At 41.3% G+C, this 13,808-nt stretch overlaps 1 protein-coding gene across 1 annotated transcript in view; it reads left to right on the top strand.

Annotated features, from left to right (window-relative positions):
* The window catches only part of IA-2 (tyrosine phosphatase IA-2), a 285,485-nt gene that overhangs the window by 251,823 nt on the left and 19,854 nt on the right, over positions 1 to 13,808 (top strand). The gene's annotated exons all lie outside the window — the stretch shown is intronic.

Below are 13,808 nucleotides of genomic sequence, written 5' to 3'. Positions count from 1 at the left end.
CCCACAACCCTCGGGTCAAGGGTTTTAAGTTATGCCCTGGGGACATATAAGGTTTTTAAAGAAGGCGTTGTCGTAGAAACTTCAAAAAAGGCTCATTCGATTGAAAATTCAAAGGGCTGGTGCCCATTTTAATAGTTGAAACTGATTGGAGGGCAACTCACCCCCCAGCCCATCATTTCCCCAAACACATCCAATCAAGATTTTGTGATATCCATTTTGTTCAGCGTAGTTGATTTCCAGATAGAAAATATGTTTTTGAGGAGCACATTTTTGAGGGGGATTAGTTGCCCTCCAATCACTTCCGACCATTAAAAAGGGCGCTAGCCCTTTCAATTTCAAATCGAATTAGCCCTTTTTGAAGTTTCTACGGCAACACTTTCTATAAAAACCTTATCTGCCCAAGGGCATAACTTACAACCCTTTGCCATGAGGGCTGTGAGGGGGGTTTATCATCCTCAAAGACATAATTTCAGGAGCTTTCAACTAACAAAATGGTTGTCTCAAAATCTTTATTGAATAAATTTGGGGAAATGGTGGGCGTGAGACAGGGGTTACTTGCCCTCCAATCACTTTCGACTATTAATAAGGGCACTAGCCGTTTCAATTTCCAATCGAATGATTCCTTGTTGAGTTTTCTACGACAACGCTCTCTATAAAAAAAACTCATATGCCCCCAGGGCATAACTTACAACCCTTACCCTGAGGGCTCTGGGGGGAGTGTCATCCTCAAAAACATAATTTCCGGACTTTTTAACTACTTCGAACAAAATGGCTATTTCAAAACTTTTATTGGATGTGAATTGGGGAAATGGTGGTTGTGAGAGGGGTTTTAGTTACCCCCCAATCACTTTTGACTATTAAAAAGGGCACAAACCGTTCTAATTTCCAATCGAATGAGCCCTTTTTATAGTTCATACAGCATCACTATGTGTAAAAACCTTATATGGCCCCAGGGCATAACTTACAACCCTTGCCCCGAGGGCTCTGAGGGGGTTATCATCCTCAAAAACCTAATTTCTAAAACTTTTAACTACGTTGAACAAAATAGCTATCTCAAAATTTGGATTGGATGTGTTTGGGAAAAGGTTGGCTTTAGAGGGGGGGTTAGTTGCCGCCCTTAAATCACTTTTGTGATTTTTAAATGTGATTTTTAAATCACTTTCAATAAAAACCTTATATGCCTCTAGGGCATAACTTATAACCCTTACCCCAAGGGCTGTGGGTGGAGTATAATCCTCAAAGATATAATTTCCGCACCTTTCAACCACTTTAAACAAAATGGTTATCTCAAAATTTTTATTGGATGTGTCTGGGTAAATGGTGGGTGTGGCAAGGGATGTTAGTTGCCTTAAAGTCACTTTCGACTATTCAAAAGGGCACTAGCCATTTCAATTTCCAATCAAATGAGCTTTTTTGAAGTTTCTACGACAACTCTTTCTATAAAAACCTTATATGCCCACAGGGCATAACTTAAAACCCTTGACCTGAAGGCTGGGGGGGGGGGGGAGGTTGTCGTCCTCAAAGACCTAACTTCCAGAACTTTCAACTTCGTTGAGCAAAATTGCTATCTCAAAATTTTTCTTGGATGTGTTTGGGGACACGGTGGGCGCGAGAGGGGGGTTAGTTGCCATCTATTCACTTTCGACTATTAAAAAGGGCACTAGCCCTTTGAATTTCCCATCGAATGAGCCTTTTTTAAAGTTTCTACGACACCACTTTCTATAAAAACCTTATCTGCCCAAAGGGAATAGCTTACAACCCTTGTCCTGAGGGCTGGGGGGGGGTCATCCTCAAAAACATAATTTCCTAACTTTTTAACTACCTCGAATAAAATTGCTATCTCAAAATTTTGATTGGATGTGTTTGGGGAAATGGTAGTTGTGAGAGGTGTTTTAGTTATCCTCCAATCACTTTCGACTATTAAAAAGGGCAAAAACCCTTCTAATTTCCAATCTAATGAACCCTTTTTGAAGTTTCTACTACATCATTATCTATAAAAACCTTATATGCCCGCAGAACATAACTTACAACCCTTGTCCCGAGGGCTCTGAGTAGGTTATGATCCTCAAAGACCTGATTTCTAAGACTTTTAACTATGTTGAACAAAACAGCTATCTAAAAATTTTGATTTGATGTGTTTGGGGAAAAGTGGGCGTGAGAGGGGGGTTAGTTGCTCTCAAATTACTTTTGACTATTAATAAGGGCACTAGCCCTTTGAATTTTCAATCGAATGAGCCCTTTTTAAATTTTCTACGACAAAGCTTTCAACAAGAGAGTTCATTAATAAATGTTAATTTGAAAAGTTTACATAGAGACGTGGCCACTGTAAAAGGACGGAACGAGGAGCACTGACTTGTTGTTTTTCCTTTCTTGGGAACTGGGGTTAAGTCCCTATACGGAACATTGACGGAACAATGCCCTGAGTGAAAATAATCTGAAATAAAATAGTAAGATGCTCAACTACGATATGATTCCACAACTTAATATGGAGAGCACTAATACTATCACACCCAGAGGAGTGTTTTAATTTTAACAGAACAATAGCGTCATTAACTGACTTGCTAATAGCAAATTCGAAGGTATGGTAATCATAGGCAGCGCAATCGCGCTGCCTAAGCAAAGAACGATGTGGGCACAATGTATTATTATTTTTCCTCCATACTCGGGCACTTCATATCGAGGGGGTTATCATAGAAACTTCAAAAAGGGCTCATTTGATTGGAAATTGGATTGGCTACTACACCTTATATTAGTCGAAAGCGATTGGAGGATAACTAACCCTCCCCCCGCGCCCATCATTCGCCCAAACTCATCCATTCAAAATTTTGAGATAACCCTTTTGCTTAGTGTAGTTGTTTTCCAGATAGAAAATATTTTTTTGAGGAGGACTCTCCCCCACAACCCTCGGGGCAAGGGTTTTAAGTTATGCCCTGGGGACATGTAAGGTTTTTAAAGAAGGCGTTGTCGTAGAAACTTCAAAAAAGGCTCATTCGATGGAAATTTAAAGGGCTGGTGCCCATTTTAATAGTTGAAAGTGATTGGAGGGCAACTCACCCCCCAGCCCATCATTTCCCCAAACACATCCAATCAAGATTTTGAGATATCCGTTTTGTTCAGCTTAGTTGATTTCCAGATAGAAAATATGTTTTTGAGGAGCACACTCCCCTATAACCCTCGGGGCAAGGGTTTTAAGTTACGCCCTGGGGGCATATAAGGTTTTTATAGAAGGCGTCGTCGTAGAAAGTTCAAAAAAGGCTCTTTCGATTGGAAATTCAAAGGGCTAGTGCCCTTTTTAATAGTCGAATGTGATTGGAGGGCAACTAGCCCCCCCCCCACGCCGATTCTTCCCCCCAAAAGATACGATCAAAATTTTTAGATAGCCCATTTGTTAAGCATGGTTGTTTTCCAGAGAGAAAATATGTTTTTGAGGAGGACACTCCCCCACAACCCTCGGGGCAAGGGATTTAAGTTATGCCCTAGGGGCTTATAAGGTTTTTATAGAATGTGTTGTCGTAGAAACTTCGAAAAGGGCTCATTCGATTGGAAATTGGTGTAGCTAGTGCCCATTTTAATAGTCGAAAGTGATTGGGGCCAACTAGGCCCCCCCACGCCCATCATTCCCCAAACTCATCCAATCAAAATTCTGAGATAGCCACTTTGTTCAGCGTAGTTGATTTTCAGATGGAAAATATGTTTTTGAGGAGGACACTCCCCCAGAGCCCACGGGTCAAGGGTTTTAAGTTATGCCCTGAGGGCATGTAGGGTTTTTAAAGAAGGCGTTGTCGTAGAAACTTCAAAAAAAGCTCATTCGATTGAAAATTCAAAGGGCTAGTGCCCATTTTAATAGTTGAAACTGATTGGAGGGCAACTCACCCCCCAGACCATCATTTCCCCAAACAAATCCAATCAAGATTTTGAGATATCCATTTTGTTCAGCGTAGTTGATTACCAGACAGAAAAAATGTTTTTGAGGAACACACTCCTCTACAACCCTCGGGGCAAGGGTTTTAAGTTACGCCCTGGGGGCATATAAGGTTTTTATAGAAGGTGTCGTCGTAGAAACTTCAAAAAAGGCTCTTTCGATTGGAAATTCAAAAGGCTAGTGCCTTTTTTAATAGTCGAAAGTGATTGGAGGGCAACTAGCCCCCCCCCACGCCCATCATTCCCCCAAACAGATACGATCACCAGTTTGAGATAGCCATTTTGTTCAGCGTAGTTGATTTCCAGATAGAAAATATGTTTTTGAGGAGGACACTCCCTCACAACCCTCGGGGCAAGGGTTGTAAGTTATGCCCTAGGGGCTTATAAGGTTTTTATAGAATGTGTTGTCGTAGAAACTTCGAAAAGGGCTCATTCGATTGGAAATTGGGGTAGCTAGTGCCCTTTTTCATAGTCGAAAGTGATTGGGGCCAACTAGGCCCCCCATGCCCATCATTCCCCCCAACACATCTAATCAAAATTTTTAGATATCCATTTTGTTCAGCGTAGTTGATTTGAAGATAGAAAATATGTTTTTGAGGAGGACACTCCCCTAGAAACCTCGGGGCAAGGGTTTTAAGTTACGCCCTGGGGGCATATAAGGTTTTTATAGAAGGCGTTGTCGTAGAAACTTCAAAAAAGGCTCATTCGATTGGAAATTCAAAGGGCTAGTGCCCTTTTTAATTGTCAAAAGTAATTGGAGGGCAACTTGCCCCCTCCCCCACGCCCATCATTCCCCGAAACATATCCAATCAAAATTTTGAAAAAGCCATTTTGTTCGGCGTAGTTGATTTCCAGATAGAAAATATCTTTTTGAGGAGGACACTCCCCCACAACCAACGGGGCAAGGGTTGTAATTTATGCCCCAGAGGCACATAAGGTTTTTATAGAAGGCGTTGTCGTACAAACTTCGAAAAGGGCTCATTCGATTGGAAATTAGAGTAGCTAGTGCCCTTTTTAATAATTGAAAGTGATTGGAGGGCAACTAGGACCCCCCACGCCCATCATTCCTCCCAACAAATCCAATCAAAATTTTGAGATATCAATTTTGTTCAGCGTAGTTGATTTTCAGATAGAAAATATATTTTTGAGGAGGACACTCCCCAAAACCCTCGGGGCAAGGGTTTTAAGTTATGCCCCGGGGGCATATAAGGTTTTTATAGAAGGCGTTGTCGTAGAAACGTCACAATAGGCTCATTCGATTGGAAATTCAGAGGGTTAATACCCTTTTTAATTGTTGAAAGTGATTGGAGGGCAACTAGGCCCCCCCCCCACCCATCATTCCTCCCAACACATCTAATCAAAATTTTGAGATATCCATTTTGTTCAGCGTAGTTGATTTTCAGATAGAAAATATCTTTTTGAGGAGGACACTCCCCAAAACCCTCGGGGCAAGGGTTTTAAGTTATGCCCTGGGGGCATATAAGGTTTTTATAGAAGGCGTTGTCGTAGAAACGTCAAAAAAGGATCTTTCGATTGGAAATTCAAAGGGCTAATGCCCTTTTTAATAGTCGAAAGTGATTGGAGGGCAACTAGCCCCCCCCCACGCCCATCATGGCCAAAGACACATCCAATCAAAATTTTGAGATAGCCATTTTGTTCAGCGTAGTTGATTTGAAGATAGAAAATATGTTTTTGAGGAGGACACTCCCCTAGAAACCTCGGGGCAAGGAATCTAAGTTATGCAATGGGGGCATATAAGGTTTTTATAGAAGGCGTTCTCGTAGAAACTTCAAGAAAGGCTCATTTGATTGGAAATTCAACGGGCTAGTGCGGTTTTTAATAGTCAAAAGTGATTGGAGGGCAACTAGGCCCCCCCACGCCCATCATTCATCCACCCACATCCAATCAAAATTTTGAGATATCCATTTGGTTCAGCGTAGTTGATTTCCAGATAGAAAATATCTTTTTGAGGAGGACATTCCTCAAAACCCTCGGGACAAGGGTTTTGAGTTATGCCCTGGGGGCATATAAGGTTTTTATAGAAGGCGTTGGGGTAGAAACTTCAAAATAGGCTCATTCAATTGGAAATTCAAAGGGCTAGTACCCTTTTTAATAGTTGAAAGTGATTGGAGGGCAACTAGGCCCCCCCACGCCCATCATTCATCCCAACAAATCCAATCAAAATTTTGAGATATCCATTTTGTTCAGTGTAGTTGATTTCCAGATAGAAAATATCTTTTTGAGGAGGACACTCCCCAAAACCCTCGGGGCAAGGGTTATAAGTTATGCCCTGGGGCATATAAGGTTTTTATAGAAGCCGTTGTCATAGAAACGTCAAAAAAGGCTCATTTGATTGGAAATTCAAAGGGCTAATGCCATTTTTAATAGTCGAAAGTGATTGGAGGGCAACTAGCTCCCCCACGCCCATCATTCCCCCAAACAGATCCAATCAAAATTTTGAGACAGCCATTTTGTTAAGCGTAGTTGATTTCCAGATAGAAAATATCTTTTTGAGGAGGACACTCCCTCACAACCCTCAAGGCAAGGGTTTTAAGTTATGCCCTGGGAGCATATAAGGTTTTTATAGAATGTGTTGTCGTAAAAACTTCGAAAAGGGCTCATTTGATTGGAAATTGGGGTAGCTAGTGCCCTTTTTAATAGTCGAAAGCGATTGGGGCCAACTAGGCCCCCCCACGCCCCGCAGTCCCCCCCCCACATCCAATCCAAATGTGGAGATATCCATTTTGTTCAGCGTAGTTGATTTGAAAATAGAAAATATCTTTTTGAGGAGGACACTCCCCTAGAAACCTCGGGGCAAGGGTTTTAAGTTACGCCCTGGGGCCATATAAGGTTTTTATAGAAGGTGTTGTCTTAGAAACTTCAAAAAAGGCTCATTCGATTGGAAATTCAAAGGTATAGTGCCCTTTCTAATTGTCGAGAGTGATTGGAGGGCAACTAGCCCCCTCCCCCACGGCCCACCTTCCCCCAAACACATCCAATCAAAATTTTGAAAAAGCCATTTTGTTCAGCGTAGTTGATTTCCAGATAGAAAATATCTTTTTGAGGAGGACACTCCCCCACAACCACCGGGGCAAGGGTTGTAAGTTATGCCCCAGAGGCACATAAGGTTTTTATAGAAGGCGTTGTCGTACAAACTTCAAAAAGGGCTCATTCGATTGGAAATTGCAGTAGCTAGTGCCCTTTTTAATAGTTGAAAGTGATTGGCGGGCAACTAGGCCCCCACGCCCATCATTCCTCCCAACACATCCAATCAAAATTTTGAGATATCCATTTTGTTCAGCGTAGTTGATTTCCAGATAGAAAATATCTTTTTGAGGAGGACACTCCCCAAAACCCTCGGGACAAGGGTTTTGAGTTATGCCCTGGGGGCATATAAGGTTTTTATAGAAGGCGTTGGGGTAGAAACTTCAAAATAGGCTCATTTGATTGGAAATTCAAAGGGCTAGTACCCTTTTTAATAGTTGAAAGTGATTGGAGGGCAACTAGGGGCCCCCCACGCCCATCATTCCTCCCAACACATCCAATCATAGTTTTGAGATAGCCATTTTGTTCAGCGTAGTTGATTTCCAGATAGAAAATATCTTTTTGAGGAGGACACTCCCCAACAACCCTCGGGGCAAGGGTTTTAAGTTATGCCCTGGGGCATATAAGGTTTTTATAGAAGGCGTTGTCATAGAAACTTCAAAAAAGGCTCATTCGATTGGAAATTCAAATGGCTAGTGGCATTTTTAATAGTCGAAAGTGATTGAGGGGAACTACCCACCCCCCATGCCCATCATTCCCCCAAACAGATCCAATCAAGATTTTGAGACAGCCATTTTGTTCAGCGTAGTTTATTTCCAGATAGAAAATGTGTTTTTGAGGAGGACACTCCCTCACAACCCTCGAGGCAAGGGTTGTAAGTTATGCCCTAGGGGCTTATAAGGTTTTTATAGAAAGTGTTGTCGTAAAAACTTCGAAAAGGGCTCATTCGATTGGAAATTGGGGTAGCTAGTGCCCTTTTTAATAGTCGAAAGTGATTGGGGCCAACTAGGCCCCCCCAGGCCCAGCAGTCCCCCCACCACATCCCCTCAAAATTTTGAGATATCCATTTTGTTCAGCGTAGTTGATTTGAAGATAGAAAATATGTTTTTGAGGAGGACACTCCCCTAGAAACCTCGGGGCAAGGGTTTTAAGTTATGCCCTGGGGCCATATAAGGTTTTTATAGAAGGCGTTGTCGTAGAAACTTTAAAACAGGTTCATTCGATTGGAAATTCAAAGCGATAGTTCCCGTTCTAATAGTCGAAAGTGATTGGAGGGCAACTAGCCCCCCCCCGCCCAGCATTCCCCCCAACACATCCACTCAAAATTTCGAAACAGCCAATTTGTTCGGCGTAGTTGATTTCCAGATAGAAAATATCTTTTTGAGGAGGACACTCCCCCACAACCAACGGGGAAAGGTTGTAACTTATGCCCCAGGGGCACATAAGGTTTTTATAGAAGGCGTTGTCGTACAAACTTCAAAAAGGGCTCATTCGATTGGAAATTGGAGTCGCTAGTACCCTTTTTAATAGTTGAAAGTGATTGGAGGGCAACTAGGCCCCCACGCCCATCATTCCTCCCAACACATCTAATCAAAATTTTGAGATAGCCATTTTGTTCAGCGTAGTTGATTTTCAGATAGAAAATATATTTTTGAGGAGGACACTCCCCAAAACCCTCGGGGCAAGGGTTTTAAGTTATGCCCCGGGGGCATATAAGGTTTTTATAGAAGCCGTTGTCGTAGAAACGTCAAAAAAGGATCATTTGATTGGAAATTCAAAGGGTTAGTACCCTTTTTAATAGTAGAAAGTGATTGGAGAGCAACTTGGCCCCCCACGCCCATCTTTCCCCCAAACACATCCAATCAAAATTTTGAGATATCCATTTTGTTCAGCGTATTTGATTTCCAGATAGAAAATATCTTTTTGAGGAGGACACTCCCCAAAACCCTCGGGGCAAGGGTTTTGAGTTATTCCCTGGGGGCATATAAGGTTTTTATAGAAGGTGTTGTCGTAGAAACTTAAAAAAAGGCTCATTCGATTGGAAATTCAAAGGGCTAATGCCCTTTTTAATAGTCGAAAGTGATTGGAGGGCAACTAGCCCCCCCCCCACATCCATCATGGCCCAAGACACATCCAATCAAAATTTTGAGATAGCCATTTTGTTCAGCGTTGTTGATTTGAAGATAGAAAATATGTTTTTGAGGAGGACACTCCTCTAGAAACCTCAGGGCAAGGGTTCTAAGTTATGCAATGGGGGCATATAAGGTTTTTATAGAAGGCGTTCTCGTAGAAACTTCAAGAAAGGCTCATTTGATTGGAAATTCAACGGGCTAGTGCGGTTTTTAATAGTCAAAAGTGATTGGAGGGCAACTAGGCCCCCCCACGCCCATCATTCCTCCACAGACATCCAATCAAAATTTTGAGATATCCATTTTGTTCAGCGTAGTTGATTTCCAGATAGAAAATATCTTTTTGAGGAGGACACTCCCCAAAACCCTCGGGACAAGGGTTTTGAGTTATGCCCTGGGGGCATATAAGGTTTTTATAGAAGGCGTTGTGGTAGAAACTTCAAAATAGGCTCATTCAATTGGAAATTCAAAGGGCTAGTACCCTTTTTAATAGTTGAAAGTGATTGGAGGGCAACTAGGCCCCCACGCCCATCATTCATCCCAACAAATCCAATCAAAATTTTGAGATATCCATTTTGTTCAGTGTAGTTGATTTCCAGATAGAAAATATCTTTTTGAGGAGGACACTCCCAAAAACCCTCTAGGCAAGGGTTATAAGTTATGCCCTGGGGGCATATAAGGTTTTTATAGAAGCCGTTGTCATAGAAACGTCAAAAAAGGCTCATTCGATTGGAAATTCAAAGGGCTAATGCCCTTTTTAATAGTTGAAAGTGATTGGAGGGCAACTAGGCCCCCCACGCCCATCATTCATCCCAACAAATCCAATCAAAATTTTGAGATATCCATTTTGTTCAGCGTAGTTGATTTCCAGATAGAAAATATCTTTTTGAGGAGGACACTCCCCAAAACCCTCTAGGCAAGGGTTTTAAGTTATGCCCTGGGGGCATATAAGGTTTTTATAGAAGCCGTTGTCGTAGAAACGTCAAAAAAGGATCTTTCGATTGGAAATTCAAAGGGCTATTGCCCTTTTTAATAGTCGAAAGTGATTGGAGGGCAACTAGCCCCCCCCCACGCCCATCATGGCCCAAGACACATCCAATCAAAATTTTGAGATAGCCATTTTGTTCAGCGTAGTTGATTTGAAGATAGAAAATATGTTTTTGAGGAGGACACTCCCCTAGAAACCTCGGTGCAAGGGTTCTAAGTTATGCAATGGGGGTATATAAGGTTTTTATAGAAGGCGTTCTCGTAGAAACTTCAATAAAGGCTCATTCGATTGGAAATTCAACGGGCTAGTGCGGTTTTTAATAGTCAAAAGTGATTGGAGGGCAACTAGCCCCCCCCTCACGCCCATCATTCCCACAAAAACATCAAATAAAAACTCTGAGATATCCATTTCGTTCAGCATAGTTGATTTCCAGATAGAAAATATGTTTTTGAGGAGAAAACTCCCCCACAACCCTCGGGGCAAGGGTTGTAAGTTTACCCTGGGGGCATATGAGGTTCTTATGGAAAGGGTTGTCGTAGAAACTTCAAAACAGGCTCATTCGACTGGAAATTCAAAAGGATAGTGCCCCTTTTATTAGTCGAAAGTGGTTGGAGGGCAACTAACCGCCCTCTCACGCCAACCTTTTCACCAAACACATCCAATCAAAATTGTGAGATAGCCACATTATTCAACGTAGTTTCAAGTTCTTCAAATTAGGTTTTTGAGGATGACAACCCCCTCACAGCCCTCAGGTCAAGTGTTGTAAGTTATGCCCCTGGGGCATATAAAAGTTTTATAGAACTCGTTGTCGCAGAAACTTCAAAAAGGGTTCATTCGATTAGAAATTCAAATGGCTAGTCGTCTATTTAATAGTCGAAAGTAATTGGAAGGTAACTAACACCTCTTCCAAGCCGACCATTTCCCCAAACATATCCAATCAAAATTTTGAGACAGCCATTTTTTCCACGCAATTAAAGTTCAGTAAATTAATAATTTTAGCAGGAAACTCCCCCCACAGTCTTCAGGGTAAGGGTTATAACTTATGCCCCGGGGACATATAAGTTTTTATTAGGGTATATAATGTTTTTATTGAAAGTGTTGTCGTAGAAACTTGAAAAAGGGCTCATACGATTTGAAATTCAAAGGTCTAGTGCCCTTTTTAATAGTCGAAAGTGATTGGGGGGCAACTAGCCCCCCTCTCTCGTCCACCTTTTCCCCAAACACATCCAATCAAAACTTTTATATAGCCATTTTGTACAGTGATGTGGATTTCCAGATAGAATTTATGTTTTTGAGGACGACAATCCCCCACAGCCCTCAGGGCAAGGGTTGTAAGTTATGCCCTGGTGGCATATAAGGTTTTTACAGAACGCGTCGTCGTAGAAACTTCAAAAAGGGCACATTCGATTGGAAATTGAAATGACTAGTGCCCTTTTTAATTGTCGAAAGTAATTGGAAAGCAACTAGCACCCCTTCCACGCCCACCATTTCCCCAATCATATCCAATCAAAATTTTTAGATAGCCTTTTTGTTCCACGCAGTTGTAAGTTCAGGAAATTATACATTTGAGCAGGACAATCCCCCCACAGTCTTCAGGGCAAGGGTTATAAGTTATGCCCAGGGGGCATATAAGGTTTTTATTGAAATCTTTGTCGTAAAAACTTGAAAAAGGGCTCATTCGATTGGAAATTCAAAGGGCTAGTGCCCTTTTTAATAGTCAAAAGTGATTTGAGGGCAGTTAACCCCCCTCTCACAACCAACTTTTCCCAAAACACATCCAATCAAAATTTTAGATAGTCATTTTATTCGACGCAGTTAAAAGTTTTGGAAATTAGGCCTTTAAGGATTACGACTTCCCCCCACAACCCTCAGGGAAAGGGTTGTAAGTTATGCCTCAGAGCATGTAGGGTTTTTATAGAAAGCGATGTTGTAAAAACATCAAAAAGGGCTCATTCGATTGGAAACTGAAAGGGCTAGTGCCCTTTTAATAGTCGAAAGTGATTGGAGGGCAACTAACCCCCCCCCTCTCACGCCCACAATTTCCCGAAACACATCCAATAAAAATTTTGAGATATCCATTTTTTTCAATGTAGTCGGAAGTTCTTTTAGGATGATAACCCCATTAGAGCCCTCAGTGCAAGGGTTGAAAGTTATGCCCTGGGGGCATGTAAGGTTTATATAGAAAGTTGTTGTAGAAATGTCAAAAGGGGCTCATTTGATTGGAAATTAAAATTGCCCATTTTAATAGTCGAAGTGAGTGGAGAGCAATTAACCCCCCTCTCACGCCCATCATTTTCCCAAACATGTTCAATCAAAGTTCAGAGATAGCCATTATGTTGAACGTAGTTGAAAGATCTGGAAATTATGTATTTAGGGATGACAAACTCCCCAAAAACCCCAGGGCAAAGGTTTTAAGTTATGCCCTGGGAGCATATAAGGTTTTTAATGATAGAGTTGTCATGAAAACTTCGAAAGGGGCTCATTCAATTGGAAATTGAGAGGGCTTGTGCCTTTTTTAATATTTAAAAGTGATTGGACGGTAACTAACCCTGCTCTCACGCCCACCATTCCCCCAAACACATCCAATCAAAATTTTCACATAGCCATTTTGTTCAACGTAGTAGAAAGTTCTGGAAATTAGGTCTGTGAGGATGACAACCCCCTCACAGTCCTCAAGACAAGGGTTGTAAGTTATGCATTGGGGGTACATAAAGTTTTATATAGAACGCGTTGTCGTAGAAACTTCAAAAAGGGCTAATTCGATGAGAATGGGGTATAATGTATTTTTTTTTTTGTTGTTGTTGTTGTTGTTTAGCCCAGGGCACTTCGTATAGAAGGAGTTGTCGCGGAACTTCGAAAAGGGTTCATTCAATTGAAAATAGAAAGGGCTGATTCCCCTTTTTGATAGTCAGAAGTGATTGGAGGGCAACTAATCCCCCCTCCCACTCCCACCCTCCCATGCCCGCCCTCCCATGCCTTCTACGCCCAACCTCCCACCCCACCTCTCCATTTTCCCCTTTATGTCTAAAAACTACATGTTGCCTTAAGATTAAATCAAAATGCACTGTGATAATGGTAATTCCCTATAAGGCATCTCAGCAATATCCCAAGAACGAATGAGGGTATTATGTTCAAACTTTCGGGGCTACTTCTGCTCTTAAAATTTAACCCAATCAAAATAGCGTAAGTGTATCCAAGCTGTCAAAGAAAGTAAACAAATTTTTTTGCGAATGGTATCAAGTTTTACATTTCAGGTCAAATAGAGGATGTATGAAACTAAATTAAACAGTACTATTTGCGTCCAGATTTTTAAAAGGGTGTATGTAGTTAAAATTGCTGAAAATTTTTCTCCAGCACACAAATAGCAGGCCAAACTATAAAGTCTTAAAAAACGAAAAGATTTAAAGTATTATTTTCTTTTTCCCTGAAAATACTCTGTCAATATAAAACGAACAGAAATCAATTAAAAAAGCTTTTTCCACAAAATACGTTTTTCATAGAAAAATAAAGAACTCCATTAAACACAAAATGAGAAAAAATAAAATAAAACAATCTACCAAGCGTGAAACCACCACAAATCAGAATCGATAAAAAAATGAAGCCCAAAACGAACAGAAATTACAATAATTAACCGAGTCAAACTCAAAACGAGCAGAAATTAACATAAGTTTGGCGCAAAACCCCTATGCCTTCCCAAGGCCAGAACAAAATTTGCACTTTACTGA

Source organism: Artemia sp. Qi Xiang Cuo, chromosome 6, assembly GCF_049724085.1.
Source record: "Artemia sp. Qi Xiang Cuo chromosome 6, ASM4972408v1, whole genome shotgun sequence".
Lineage (NCBI taxonomy): Eukaryota > Metazoa > Arthropoda > Branchiopoda > Anostraca > Artemiidae > Artemia > Artemia sp. Qi Xiang Cuo.
Note: the sequence above shows the minus strand (reverse complement) of the source record. Positions and strands in the feature narration are given on the sequence as shown.